We start from the raw sequence: 14,789 nt of genomic DNA, 5'->3' as shown, positions 1-14,789 counted from the left end.
CAAGAGGAGGGCTTGAGACCTTTCTGTGTGGGCCTTGCTCTGTGGGCACTCTCTGGTTTGTTTCTGACACACTTATATTCAGACACAGTGACCTGATTTGGGACTTAACAAGAAATTAGATCAATCATATTGCAGCCTATTCCTTCTGAGCTCACTGTCCATTCACCGTAGATAGGACCGCCTTACTTTCCTTTAAAAAGCCACCCAGTGGCTCTCTCCACCCCCTCATACCAAAGGCTACATGGAACCAGTGCAGCCCAGCTTCAGACAGCTCTGCTAAGCCTAAGGATCCCCATCTCCCCCACACACTCTCTAGCCTTTCTTTCTCTGAAGAACGGTCAGTCTCTAGCCAGTCTGTGCTAGTGGGGGAGAGGATAAGGACACATACCCTCAGAACTTCTGGACCAAGGAAAGCTGGGCTTGCCTGGCAGGGTCCCCTTCGTTGGGAGGCTTGCAGCCTCCAGCTGCCCAGAGTCCAACTCAGCCTGGGTGTGCAGATGCTGCCTGGCCTTCTCTCCAGAGGCCTGCACAGCCCCTGTACCAGGCAATGGATGTGTCTCTATTTTTAAGTTTGGTTCCAGTCCTCTCCCAGCTAGTGAGTCCTGAGTTATCAGCCCTACTTGGGCAGCTGTTGAAGTGATTTAACCATAGGGCTGAAGGCCAACAGAAGTTAAAGAGATGTGAGCACACTGGAAAGAGGTGTGGACATGCATCTGGAGATTCCTACGTCCTTTAAGAACCTCTCATTCTTCCCTCAGATATCCAGTGCAAAGTTGTAATGTTTGCTGGCAAAGTAGATAGCAAGACTAGAGTTGGCTGTGGCGGCAGCCAACACTAAATGAGGGTCTATTGCGTGCAGGGCTCTGTTACGGGCTTTACACACAAGATCACTTTTAATTCTCACAATCACCCTGGTGGCGCAGATAACATCATCCCTGTTTACAAAGGAGAAAATGATGCTCAGAGGAGTCACGTAACTTGTTTAAGGCCATGGGCCAGTGAGGCGAGGAATCACAGGTTTGAACTCTGGTCAGTCTGGTTTTTCCAGTAAGTCCTACTGACTTTTTAAGACTGAGCCATTGTCACTACAGCAAATGACCAACCACTTCCACCGGCTTGAGGTACCACCATGAACTCCAGTGTCTCCCAAGCAGTGTGAATACTGAGTGTTCTAACACATGCCACCTCTCTCTCCCACTGCCACCTTGCCCTCATGGCTCCAGGAGTCCAGGCAAGCAGATCCCGTCATGGAAATCACCCCAGCCACAAGTTCCTCCAAATATTTACATAAGGATTCCTGCCTCTGCCCGAGGAGAGAAGGGCCCTATCACAGGGTGGAGATAACTGGAGACTATTTTTAACTAACTAGCCAATGTAGCTATGACTCAGTGCAAACAAGGCCCAAAGAGGACTTCTCTGGCTTAGGAGGAAGGAAACAGACATATGCCTGTACCACAGTCCCAGGAATTCATGAGCCCCAGAGAGAAGAGCTTCAGGGCAGGCACAGAGAACCCCCCAAACCTCCCAACAAGTGTTGGCACCCATCCATCAGGGACACCAAACTGAGGATGGGAGTGCTTTATGAGAAGCCTGCCTGCCCATCCCTGGGTGTCTCTCCAGGTCACCAGCTGAACACAGGGCCTGAGCAGGGACCAGCCGGCGCCCTAGAGAGAGCCAGAGAAGATAAGGATCTCCACTATCAACACACAGCTGCCCCAGCACATTCCATCAAGTGCCTACTAGGTGCAGGCTGGGGATACAGAGGCACACAAGACACAGTCCATCCCTGGAGGAGCCTGGCTACCCATGAAGGAGACAGATGGAAAAATATCACATATCCAGATACAGTGGAAGAGGCCCACATAGAGATGGATAAAAATGCATGGGTACTCAGTACTGAGAAGATATGAACTATGGGTATACAAAACAACATGGAGGAATCTGAAATGCCCTGTGCTGAGTCAAAGAAGCCTCTCAAACCACTACAACTGTGCAATCCCATTTATATGCTATTCTGGCAAAGGCAAATCACTAGGAGAAAAATCACATCAGCAGCTGCCAGGGTCTAGGGGAGAAGGGAAGGTCTGGCTACAAAGGAGCACAGGAAAATATGGGGGGCAATTCTGTTGAGTGCCTTGATTACTGTGATGGTTACATGACTATATGTATTTGACAAGCATATAGTTGTCACAACTCATATAACTGTAAATTATATCTCACAAAAAAGCAGCATTGTGATGAATTTGTGAAAAAAAAAATGCAATGGGATCTGAGAAAGGGAAAATTTAATTCAGTTTGGGGAAGGGAGAAGTGGTAGACACTCTGTGATGGCCAGGCCTAAAAAGTGAACAGGCGGTCACTGGAGAGAGCCAAGAAGGAAAGGAAAGGCACGCAAGAGTAAAGGCTGTTTCTCTATCTGCATTCCTCTTATTTGGCTGCTGCCAACACAGAGGAGCTTGCAGTCTCTGAGAGAAATAATCCTGGAGGAAGACGACTGGAGTGATACCCTGTGAGTCTTTAAATGCAGCCCACTGGGTCTGTGTGTACACTTCTGACCATGTCTGTGGAGAGGGCGGAGGTTGGGAAGGAGGTGATAGTAACAACAGATCCTGAGTAGCTCATCCAGGCTGCACCCAGGACAATGAAGGAACTATACAACCAGCTGGATTTTCTGGAAACCAGCCCAAACTGGAGTCTGGCAAGAGGGAAACAATGTCTGCAAACCAAAACCAGTATCTTGGCATCATGAGCCTGAACACAGATGGCAACACGCTCCTTTAAGACTTCTTGGTGCTTCGGTGACACTGCCCTTGTGTCAGCCCAAGGCAGGAGACCTTCCTGTCTGACCTTGGGAGTGTGCTCTTGGCTGGTGTCAAGTTCCCAGGTCCTGGGGTGAGCTGTTCCCAGCCACTGATTACACAAGCTGATTTTCCAAAGAGCCTGTGTCACCACCAGCGTAATGAGCCCTAACAAACTGCCTGCCAGGCCTGTGGGGTGCGGTGGGCTTCCCCACTCTGGCTCTGGGTCATCACCTTACAGGGATTCAGGAAGTAAATCAGAGCTTCCATAGAGAACATGGTCACCATGGGGATGCTATTTTCATGAACTCAGCATGTTGCCCTGCTAGATCCTCCATCTCGGTCTGAGGTCATTACTAACCAACAAAAGGCACAGAATGGGCACAATCTCTCTCCAAACATGGCCAACTTCCTTGTGTCTCTAGATAAGCTTGCCCTTTCATTGAGGGAATCACAGACTCCTGGCATGAACCAGCCTGATCCTGACATCTACAACCCATTAGCAAATGGCTCTCCTAACTCAGGAGACACTCAAAGCTCTGTACACACTACCATGGCTGCCTCAGCACTGGGGTAAGGACTCCAGGACTCACATACTTCACAGGGCCCCCAGTGTGCCAATCACCTCATAAACCCACAGTCCTCGTTGCACAACACGTAAAAACCTTCATTGCTGTCTCTGACAGGCTCTTTCAAGTATCAGAGAAATGAGTTTTATAAAATCTTTGGAAGCATTGAATTTCCTTGCCAACAACTCAAAATTATGTTTAAGCCTATCCAAAATGCCTGAAAACATCCAATTTTCTGATAAAGAGGAAAAGGGACTCAATGCATTTTTTAAAATTCTTATTTTTCACTTGGTACTAGTGTATGAGTTCCTAACTACAGTGACCTAGATATCATTTTAGAGGTAAAGGACCTTCTCTGACCTCCAAGTGTTTCCTATACCTGCCCAGATGCCCTAAATGCCTTAAACAATAGCAACAGCAATTTAGTCAACTTAAGATACAAAGATGCTGACTGACTCATGTAAACATATTTACGCTATGATGCAAGTGACTAATACTCATAATATTGCCCAGAAACTGGCTCAGACAGCAGCAATAATAGCATCCGAGTAGCCATACAAGGAAAGAAGAATCATCAGGGGAGCAGGAGGTTGGAGGTGTGGAAGTCAACCTTTCTCCGCCTTTAAAATTTTGCTCCCAACACAATAGCTAAGGGCTGACCCAGAGAGGGCACCTTACAGTTAGATTCCACCCCCAGTCCCAAATAAGGAGGAGCCTACCAGTTGTAAAGTCTCCCCTGACCAAGAAAGAATGTTAAGGACAAGGATGGTTAAAAAGGCAGAAAAGCCTTTCTGGAAGAGTCCAATGCCTAGGCCTGGTTCAGCACACCCAACGGCATCTATCTAGTTACCACCTACAGAAAGGGAGGCACTTGGCTGGTACCTGCAGCTTCGAAGGCCTGGAGGTCCTGCTGGAACAGGGGCTGGAACAATCAGCGGGCAGGCGGACTGTCCTTCCCACAGCTTCAAGAGGGTAGCTAGGAGAGTGCCCCGGAGTTTGCCAGAGGGCAGCTCAGGGGCAGGCATTTCAGCACAGGTGAACAAAGACTTATTAGGTGACCCAACCCCTTGGACCTATGATTAAAGTGTTAACCCACTGCATGCCTGGGTCATCTTTCCCAAACACTCCTTCTTGCCTGTCATCTTCTCTTTTTCTTAAAGGGAATGAGAACTGGAGGTTTTGCCATGGCTTCTTGAACCTTCTCTTGGTTCCCTCCCTTCCACCAACAATAGCAGGTTCCTTGGTTGCTCTCCCAGAACACATACAAAATGGCCAATATTCCAGTCCATGGACCCCAGAGAGCAGGGCTGAGAGGGTTCTGAGGGGTTGCTTTTGGATCTGGGGGAAGTCAAGTCTCTTTTTAGTGAGGTAGGCAGTTGCTCAAGGGAGGAGCCACACCTCTGTACTTGAAGCTGTGGGGCTGAGAAAATATCCAAGAGGTGACAATGACAGGCATGAGAATGTGGACAGTCTCTGGAACAACTGCATCAATAATTGAGAACTCAACTGGTACATCTACTCCTGCCTCAAAGAATACAGCCCAACCTAGGTGGGGAAAAACTACAGATCTCCAAAATTATATGCTCTGGGACCTCTCCTGACCCAAGTGTCAAGGGGGTCAATCCAGCCAGTTATGAGCTAATAACTGAATCTCTGATAGAATATGACATAGCCACAAAACACGGCCTTGAGGAAGCAGCAGGTAACTTCTGTGTGCTAACAAACCGCCAGCCAGGTAAAAGGTATTTTTTGGCAGCACGATGAAGAGGCAAGTCTGAACCAGGAGCCGGGGCTACAGCTGTGAAAAGGGGCGGTGGGTGGAGCTCTGACCTTTAAGGAACTCAGGCTCAGCGGGAGAAATAGATAACATATACCCCAATAAACTTACAAACAAGTAAGAAGGAGCACTAGAGGCCTGGTAAGTGCTTTCATGAGAACAAGTGAACATACAAGGTACCTCACTGTACTCTGCTCATGATTCTCAGCCCTCACTGCAGAGTCTCACGTTATGCTTCTGTGGCTTCTGGGGACGTTTGGTAATTTTTTGTTGAATCTCTGTTCTTTCTACTTGTCTGTAAACTTCATTGCTGTTCATGATTTCCCCTAGCACAGTTCTGGCACATGGAGAGCCCTCAATAAATTACTGCTGAATGAATGAATGAATGAATGAGACAAAACAAAACACATAGATCCTTGCTCCACCAACCAAACTAAACTTTGAGGCATAGAAATGTACTAAGATGTAAATACTACTAATCTTTCAATGGTGGCAACATGAGCACTTTTTTTTTTTGAGACGGAGTCTCGCTCTGTCACCAGGCTGGAGTGCATTGATGCAATCTCAGCTCACTGCAACCTCCACCTCCCAGGTTCAAGTGATTCCCCTGGCTTAGCCTCCTGAGTAGCTGGGACTACAGGCGCCTGCCACCATGCCTGGCTTTTCTTTTTTTTTTTTTGTATTTTAGTAGAGACGGGGTTTCACTATGTTGGCCAGGATGGTCTCAATCTCCTGACCTTAGGTGATCCACCCGCCTCGGCCTCCCAAAGTGCTGGGATTACAGGCATGAGCCACTGCACTCGGCCGTCATGAGCACATTTTTAAAAAAATTCGATTTCTCTGATTTTTCAATTTTCCTTATTGAGCATAAACTATTTGCATGTTGACTAAAATAACACACTTAAAACACCATGTAGAAATTGTGAACATTATGTTTTAATTACTGTAAAAATATTGTGAGCTATTATTTCCAGAGTGAATAGAATAATATAATTCAGGGATGGATGAAGTGTGTCTACTCCACACTCCCTACCTAGCGTCTCTTTATAAACAGACCTCTGGTGTCCTGAAAGCTCAAGTGGCTGCTGTCAGACATGGGTACAAATCTCTTAACTCAGCTTGTGAGGCCCTTTACAGATGGTCTGCCTGACCTCGATAGGGATAGGCCCATCCTCTCTCTTGTCCCTCCTCCTTCCCTCCCTCCCCCCCCACCTATGTTCGGGCCTCCCTGCGCTGCCCTTCTGTGGCTGGGCCCTGCCTCTGGGGTTTGGATGCTCTGCTCCCTCTGCCAAGGCCATGCCCTGCCCAGCTCATGCTCCCTACACCTTCCTCTGGCCAGCTGCTCCAGTCTCTCTGGGTTTGGTGTGGACAGGAGGAAGTGTGAACCACAGTTCGGTTCCTGAGGAAGCCTTACCCACAGCCTCCTTCACCCCATCCTGGAAAATGGAAAGCACCGCCACCCTCACAAACAACCCTGCTAACCCAAACCTCCTGCCAGGGGGTGAATTGTGCACCCCACCCCACCGTATTCCGATGTTGAAGCCCTAACCCTCACACCTCAGAATGTGACTGCATTTGAAGACAGGGCCTTTAAAGAGGTAATGAAGATTAAATGAGGCCATGAGAGTGGGCCGGAATCCAATCGGACTGGTGAGTTTATAAGGGGAATTCTGGACACACACAAGAGATACCAGGGATGCACGAGCACAGAGGAAAGGCCATGTGAGGGCACGGCAAGAAGGCAGCCGTCTGAGAGCCAAGGAGAGAGGCCTCAGGAGAAGCCAAACCTGCCAATGGCTTGATCTGGGACTTCCAGCCTCCAGAACTGTAAGAAAGTATATTTCTGTTGCTTAAGCCACTCAGTCTGTGGTATTTTGTTATGGCAGCCCTAGCACAAATACACCTCTCAAGGCCCTTGTCTCTCCATTCCTGAAAGTGTGCATCTGACACCATCAACAAGGCAACCTGGGGCGGGGAGGTGCTGGTGGGCCTGGGTTCTGTTACACTTCTTGGGGAGAAGCATGACAACAGCAGTGCCAGCCCGGGTGCAGAGGGCAGGGAGTGGGGCCATGCCACAGATGGGAGGGGCAAGCAGGAACCAGGATGGCTCTGAAGCTGGAGTTGGAGCAATGAGCAAGATATTTTCTTCTCTCTTATCAGTGGTAGCCAAGTTTTGTCAAATTGGACCCTACTTAGATTTTGGAATCAGACTAGTTACATGAACTTTCCATTATGTATTATGCAACAAATAATGCAACAAAGATCATGCCATGGTTGGGTGAGACCCAAGGTATATTTAGCTTACTCAATTATTTTTAGGCACTCTGTCCGTCCTGGGGAAGTCATTTGACCTCTTCCTACCTTTCTTTTTTCGGATGCAATGTTGAGAGGTAAACTTCCTTCATGTGAATTAATTAAGAATCGCTACCCTTAAAGGAGGTGGGAAAGGGGGGGTAACAGACATTCTCAGTGGCTAAGGCTTCTAAGTGTCCCCTCCCTGCTCCTGACCAAGTCTACAGATACCCTGGAAAAAGCATCTGGGGCTGCAGAGTCAACTTCAGGAAATTCCTTCCAGCTCCATTTTAAACCACTGTTTCTGGTTCAGCTGTCCAGCCCTATCCTGGACTTCACATAGGGATTCTTCTCTTGGCCTTGGCCCCTGCATGCTAATGGTTTTCTTGGAATGCTTTTTTTGGTACAAGATTTTCTTTTGTATGCTAAGGACTTCCCCTAACTCGGTTTCCTGGGACTGGCCTAGGGTACAGCACTCTAGATTCCTGAGGTCGTTGGCCAGATCAGCCTTGGGTCCCAGCCACAGGGCCACAATATTATACCCAAACCACAGATTCTCCTTAAGTCTTTCATCAGAATCACACTGATGTACACATCCTCCAAATGGCATCCAGCCTAATGGGAAACAGGTCCTTGGTGCCTTTCAAATGCCACAGAGACCCAAGTGAACATGAAGGACCACTGGAGGTTAGTAAACCAACAGGCTGACTGGCTCCAATGTGAGAGAAAAGGGATAAAACTGCTCTTGCCCAACTGAGCACAGCTTCTGCCACCCTCCTCTTCTCAAAGCCATGGGGCCCATTTGCTCCGAGGCAATGGCTCTTATTATGGGGGTAGTACAGTTATTTCAGCCATTTTTAGTGATGTATCAACAAACAGCAAGAATGTAAACAATATTTCCATAGGTAGACCCACAGAAACATTCCAATTCCCACCTATTGATTTATTTAATTGCTTAAATAGAGGCTCTTATACCAATAAAGAGTTCTTATTTTCTTGAAACTGGCATTGAGATCACAAACAAAATACTATTTATCTTTTTACTAAGACAAGAACATAGCAGTCATGACGTGAGCAGATGTTGCCCTGATCATAATGGACTCATCTGTGCCCACAAGTTGCCTCTCTAATCACAGGCACCAGTTAATGACCCTTACCTGCTGCCTAGGGCTGCTTGCAGTGAACGTGGCCCCTAACTCTGGGTGCCTACCAGTGGTTTCCACCATAAGACCACAGCTGGACAACACACTTCCTCTGCCTCATGTTTAAAGACATTCTAGTCTTGAGTCACCAAAGCTGTGTCTTTGGAATCTTCAGTAAACAAAAGTAACCTATCAGCTAAACTTCTCCCCTAAAGGGAAGCAGGGTGGGTTGGGGTGAGGGGGCTGTCTTTTCTTGCGTACCTACTTCGTATGCTTGAGCCAGCAGCCCACAGCCTCGGTGATCAACATGGGTCAAAGCTACCAGCTGCTCTGATCTTGCTGTTATGGGTGATTCCTCTCATCACAAACATCTATGGGGGCCATCCCCTCAAAAGGACCAGGTTAAAACTTGGCTCCTGAAATTATATTGCTGCTCCAAACCTAGCCCCAAGGGGCAAAGGTCATCCAAACAACAGCTAAAGGATCACTGCCTGAGACAGCTACCAATCTCTAAAGTAACTGAAAAAAAAAAAAAAAAAAAAAAAACAAAGTAAAATATTAAGAATTGAGTATACGGATATTCACCATACAATCCTTTCAGTGATTCTGTATGTTTATTTTCTAATAAAATATTAAAACAATTTAAAAGTAAACGAAGTGCTACACAAAGATAGACACTTTGAACATAAACAGATAAACTCTATTTCCTAAAGTAAGAGCCTTTAGGAGAGATCCTATTAATCAGAGGAGGCTGAGATCCATCACTGTAACAATTAGCTCTTATTTCCGGGGTGATAATAACCACGGTGCACAACTAGTATGGGGCATTCAATGCTTTCAGAACAGTGGTTGTCACAGAAGGGAGGGTCAAGTAGAGCTCACTCAACAGGGGTCCACTTCAGAAGGTGGGAACTACAGAAAGCAGAAAACGTTGGTGTGATAGCTCCAGCTCCCCACCCCTCCCCTACACCAGCCCCCAACACCCTCCAGCCGCATTAGGCAGATGGCGGGGGAATTAAGCTTGCTGCCACAGCCCCACAAGTCCTGCAGGGGCGTACAGTGAGCAGATTAAGCCCTGGATCCTCTGTCCCCCAAAAGCCCCTGACCCATTTCTCTGTTGGGAAAGGAAACTGCTGTGGTAAGACAAGCGGAGGGGCTGAGAGGCTCTGGCCAACACAGGCAGTTTCAACAAGTGTTCTATATATATATATTTTTTTTTTCTGGAAGGGACACCCAATGGGAACGGTGAAGAGTGACAGGGACATCAGAGAATACATGTGCTTTAACAGGGGGCCACGCGGTTAACGTGTCAACCACATGTGCTTTTCTTACAAAAAATAAAATTCCGCCATCCTCCCCGCTCCGCACCACACCCCGCCAGGTTTCAACAGCACGGACTCCAGTCCAGTGAGTGCAGTGAGTGCAGTGCCGCCGCACCAGAGACAACAGGTGTTTCGGGAAAAGACCTGGGGGCTATCTCCAGACCCTGCACATGGGCACAAGGGGCAGTGGATAGTGAATAGGCCTTGGCCAAAGGATGGGCCGGGAAGAAAGAAGTATCCCCTCCTGGGAAGAGGGGAGAGATCCGAGCACCAGCGGAGCCTTGCAAAGTGAAGATCTGGGCTGTCCCGGCCCCAGAGGGCCAGAAACTAAACTTCCTAAAGACCACGCAGGCAGGAACTCGGGGGCCTGCCCCATTCTGTGCTAAAGGATCCAGGCTTGTTCTGAGACGCCGCACGGTGGGCTCCTTTCCTTTGCGGCCCCTCGGCCGTCCGGGGTCTTGGAACTGGTGTTTGGGGTCTGTCTTTCTAACCGACCAACAGAGGCAGGCTGGGTGCCTGGGCCGGCTTCCACGGGCCCGAAGTGCTTCCCCGCCCGCTGGGCAAGGACTGGGGAGCTCGGGCAGGGTCTGAGGGAGACCTGGGATGGGCGGGGACTGTAAGGGCAGCAGGTGACAAGCCGCGTCCCGAGCGAAGCTCTCGGCTCCGGGATCGTGAGCGACCCAGGTGCCCCCAGAGTCCAGACGGTCTCCCGCGGCACTTACGCGCTCGTGGGTCCTCCGCCGGGCAGAACCGAAACTTTCTGGGGCCAAGCGGAAGAGGACGGGACCGCGGTGCCGACGGCCATGACACGCACACCCGGCGGCTGGCGGGGGCGGACTACAACTCCCGGCGTGCTCCCTGGGGCTGAGGCCTACAACTCCCATCAGACCCGCCCGGGGCTCAGACTACAACTCCCCGCGACTCCGCAGGGCGGGAGTTAATTGCTCCCACCGCCCAGTCCCCGGAGCGACCGTCTCACCCCGCGACCCAAGCTGCCCCGGGTTAACCCTTGCAATCCCAGAGGGCCACAAATCAAATGTCTGGCATCTTGACAACAAGGCTGTTCTTGTGTGGCTAAGGAGCACTCCAAATGTAGCTAGTTCGAGTTGAATTGTGCACGTCCTCTACGTGTGAAATACACCTACGTACCAAAGAGTTCGAAGAATGTTAACTAGCTCATAAATTTTTAGTGATTGCATGTTAAAATGATAATATTTTGATATATTGGGAAATAGGAAAACATGTATTGGTGGGCCGAATTTCCCATCTTTTAATCCCCCTTACTTCTTAATATCAGGGTCTTACCTAAAATTAGTGCTCAAAAACTACGTGTTTATGAACTACCACCCCTAACTTTGGCCCCAGCCTCAGCCCAACTTCTGTTTATAAGATGGGTGTTGCAAAGCACTCTGGAACTGAATACGATAGAACAAAATGCATTCAATCAATGTCTGTTATGGGGACAGTAGAAAAGAGGAATGCTAAACTGGAACTTCGGCCTGTAACTGACTGCATTCCTTAGCTGTGGTTGGCTATCCTTTACTGTCTGCCCTAGTTCTCATCATTTAAGCCAGAAACACCTCTCTCCCTCGTAGGACCTAGTTCGTGGTATCCAGTCAGTGGTGGATACCACTGTGGTGGCCCAACACCCTTCTAAATTGAGGAAGCAGGGTGTTGTCTGGGTAGAATAATATAGAAAGAAAATCAATTTCTTAGTTGATTTTAGGATATGACATCTCATTAGCCATCTAATTTTATAAATTAGATGTAGCTAAAACAATGAGTTAGATGGATAGAGTTGTCAGTTTGGGGGTGGGGTTGGGAGGAGGTACATGAGTACAAGTGATTTCCACTCTTGTTAACAGAAAGGAAAACAGAAAGAAAAAGAGGAGAGTGAGAAGATGACAGAGAAAAGTAATCAATGTAGTGGTCTAAGAGAAATCATTGCTCCAACCACTGTCTCAACAGCTTCATGCAATATTAAGGATGAGAGAGATTTTAATGTTGGTCACCTGGTCCAATATCTTTGTTTGAAACTGTTGGGGGGCGGAAGGGGGAAAACCCTCCCTCAAACCGTGTTTTTCCTCTACTCTTACACAACAACAACAATCATGAACACAGGAGAATACTTTGGTGACCAGATGTGTATGGGGTTTTCCCCACACACTGAGCAGCGGACCACACCTGGGTGTCCTCCAGTTCAATTCTGACACTATCTACACCTGGAGTATCAGATCTCACAGGTGGAGGGCTCAGTTCCCAAGACTGCCTCCTCACCTTTAAACACCAGTTGTAAGTCTGGGCCTCCAGAACTTCTGAATGACTGACTTCAAGTTGGGTTCCCATGATACCCTCTTTGGGTTCAGCTAATTTGCTAGAATTGGAGGTTCATAGAACTCAGAGAAACACATTTACTGGTCTATTATAAAGGATACTGCAATGGATGCAGATAAAGAGATACGTAGGATGAAGTGTGGGGGAAGGGGCGTGGGGCTTCCGTGACTTCCCTGGGTGCACCATGCTTCAGTAACCTCCACGTGTTCCGTGTTCAGCTATCCAGAAGCTCCCTGAATCCAGTCTTCTTGGGCTTTTATGGAAGCTTCGTGATGTCAGCATTGCTTCCCCCAGGGTATAGGGCAGGATCCTCTCTTGGGAGGGTCTTAAGACCTACAATCAAAAAGTCAGGGGTAGAGTCCTGCCTTAGAGCAGGTGAAAGGAGGACAGAAGGCCAGAGAGACTCGGTTTCCTGAAGCCCAACATGCCTAACATAACAAAAGACTGTAACAAGGGCTATGGCAGTTATGAGCCAGGAACCATGGATGAAAACCAATATAAATAGATAGGTAGGTAGGTAGGTGGATAGATAGATAGATACCATAATACCACAGAAACTTAGACCCAAAAGCAGTTTGAAAAGAAGAGGAAAGCAAACCTAGTATTTATTGAGGACCTATATGCCAGTCCCTAGCCCCCGCCCCAGAAAAACAAAAACAACAGAAACCCATACAGCATTATATTTAAAACTTGCAGCCACTCTGCGACATAATTAGTATTCATTATCCTACTTTGAAGATGAGGAGACGAAGCTCAGAGAGGTTAAACGACTGTCCTTGTCCACCCACCTAATAAGTGGTGGAGAGTGGTGGAGGCTGGGGTAGAGCTGGGGGCTCCTGAGGGGTCTTCCGTCACCCAGCACACTGTCAGATACAGGGAAGGTTAACAAAATCACTACTGTTCAGGTAGTTTAACATGGATTTCCTTTACAGATAGAGCTGAGTATTTCAAACTATAATCTTTCAAACAAACATACAAACAAATGCGGCATATTCTTGTGTTCTGATGTGAATACACATTAAGAGATCAGATTCAAAATCACCAAATCCCCACATCCTCTCCTTATAGCCTTAACAAGCAGCAGAAGAGGAGACTATTCCTCACTGGAAGCTGACCATACCCACAGCCCTGATGAGGGATGAGGCTCTTGGAGTGATTGTCAAGGGCTTTGTATGTTCCAGGTGCCATGTTATGTGTATTCCACACCTGGTTTAATTTTATCCTTATATCAGTCTTATGATACATAATTATCCCCATTAAGCAGATAAACAAACAGCTTTAGAGAAGTTAGCTAATTTGCCTAAAGCCCAAACCTTATAGTGGTAGAGACAAATTTTGAGCTCAGGTCTGTCCAATTAGAGTTTAAGCCTTTAACCACTGTGATGGCAGCTCCTTCCGTGGGGCAGCCATGTGCTCTGCCAAGGACCCTACCATTGTGGCCCCTGCTAGTCAGGCCAGAAGTGGATGCCAGCCATGCCAGTGGCCTGGGGTGGCAGCTCAAAAGAGTCAGCCTCCTCTTGATAGTCACTGGTCAATTAATCTCTCTGCTGGAAGATTCAAGTGTAAGACCCACAGAAGGAATCAGAAGTTGATTGCAGAATCAACAGCTCTCAGCTGGTTGAACTATCTTCCCCTACAGAACACAGATTTTCAGTAACGACTCATAGACAATGCAGAAGGATGTGGACCTCAGGGCTCCGGAATTTGTTTTGAATTCTGACATGTATATTTTCCAGAATTTTTTCTTCATGACTCTACTATTGACTTTTCTCCTCAACCCTTCATCAACTGAAAACTTTTGAAATTTTAAAATAAGCTCTTGATAATACAGATTTAGACTTTTTCCATTTTGAGTGATAGTAATAGAAAATAGCATTTCCCACAGAATAAGGGCACTATTCTTCCTGGTTCACCCAAGAGAGTCCGTTATCCCAGCATGAATATTCATAGAACTTCTGTTCACTCCCAGTGGTGTCCCATTTTCTCAATACATTATAGTTACTGTTCGGGAAAAACTCTCAAACAGGTTTTCCTCTGTTGTCACAACACAACAATCAACACAGAAGACTTCTGTATTTCCTGAGGATTCCTTTCCACCAGCAAGCAAGCAATCACTTCTGCAGCAGATACCAACTGGGTGTCCTCCAATTCAATTCTGTCACTGTCTACCTGAAGATGGTGTCAGATCCTGCCATTTTGGGACCCAGAACCCAAGAATCATGCTTCCCTCCTTAGATACCAGTCACAAGTCCGGCCCTCCAGGACTTCTGACTGACCAGCTTTGAGTTGGGGTTCCCAAGACTTCCTCTTTAGATTTGATTGGTTTACTGAAGCACCTCACAGAACTCAGGGAAACACGTTTACCGGTTTATTAAAAGGATATTACAAAGTATACAGATGAAGAGATGATACACAGGGCAAGGTATGGGGGAAGAGGCGCCAGAGCTTCCATGCTCTCCCTGGACATGCCACCTCCCAGGAACCTTCACGTGGTATGGAAACTCTACGAACCCAGGCCACTTGGGTTTTTATGGAGGCTTCATTATATAAGCATA

At 47.6% G+C, this 14,789-nt stretch overlaps 1 protein-coding gene and 1 long non-coding RNA gene across 2 annotated transcripts in view; both read right to left on the bottom strand.

The window, feature by feature from the left end:
- The window catches only part of FYCO1 (FYVE and coiled-coil domain autophagy adaptor 1), a 78,378-nt gene extending 67,632 nt beyond the window's left edge, over nt 1–10,746 (bottom strand). The window contains 1 exon segment of the mRNA XM_017855742.1: nt 10,623–10,746. The gene's annotated coding sequence lies outside the window, so the exon portion shown is untranslated.
- Nucleotides 10,747–12,409: 1,663 nt separating this feature from the next.
- LOC108517632 (uncharacterized) lies at nt 12,410–13,852 on the bottom strand. Its single transcript, XR_001882162.1, has 3 exons — nt 13,666–13,852; nt 13,023–13,097; nt 12,410–12,567 (listed from the first exon to the last, which is right to left on the bottom strand). It is a non-coding gene; the product is annotated as an uncharacterized LOC108517632 (long non-coding RNA).
- Nucleotides 13,853–14,789: the final 937 nt, after the last annotated feature.

This window comes from Rhinopithecus bieti, unplaced genomic scaffold (genome assembly GCF_001698545.2).
Source record: "Rhinopithecus bieti isolate Rb0 unplaced genomic scaffold, ASM169854v2 scaffold_39746, whole genome shotgun sequence".
Taxonomy (NCBI): Eukaryota; Metazoa; Chordata; class Mammalia; order Primates; family Cercopithecidae; genus Rhinopithecus; species Rhinopithecus bieti.
The sequence above is the reverse complement of the archived record's forward strand: the minus strand, read 5'-3'. Positions and strand labels throughout refer to the sequence as shown.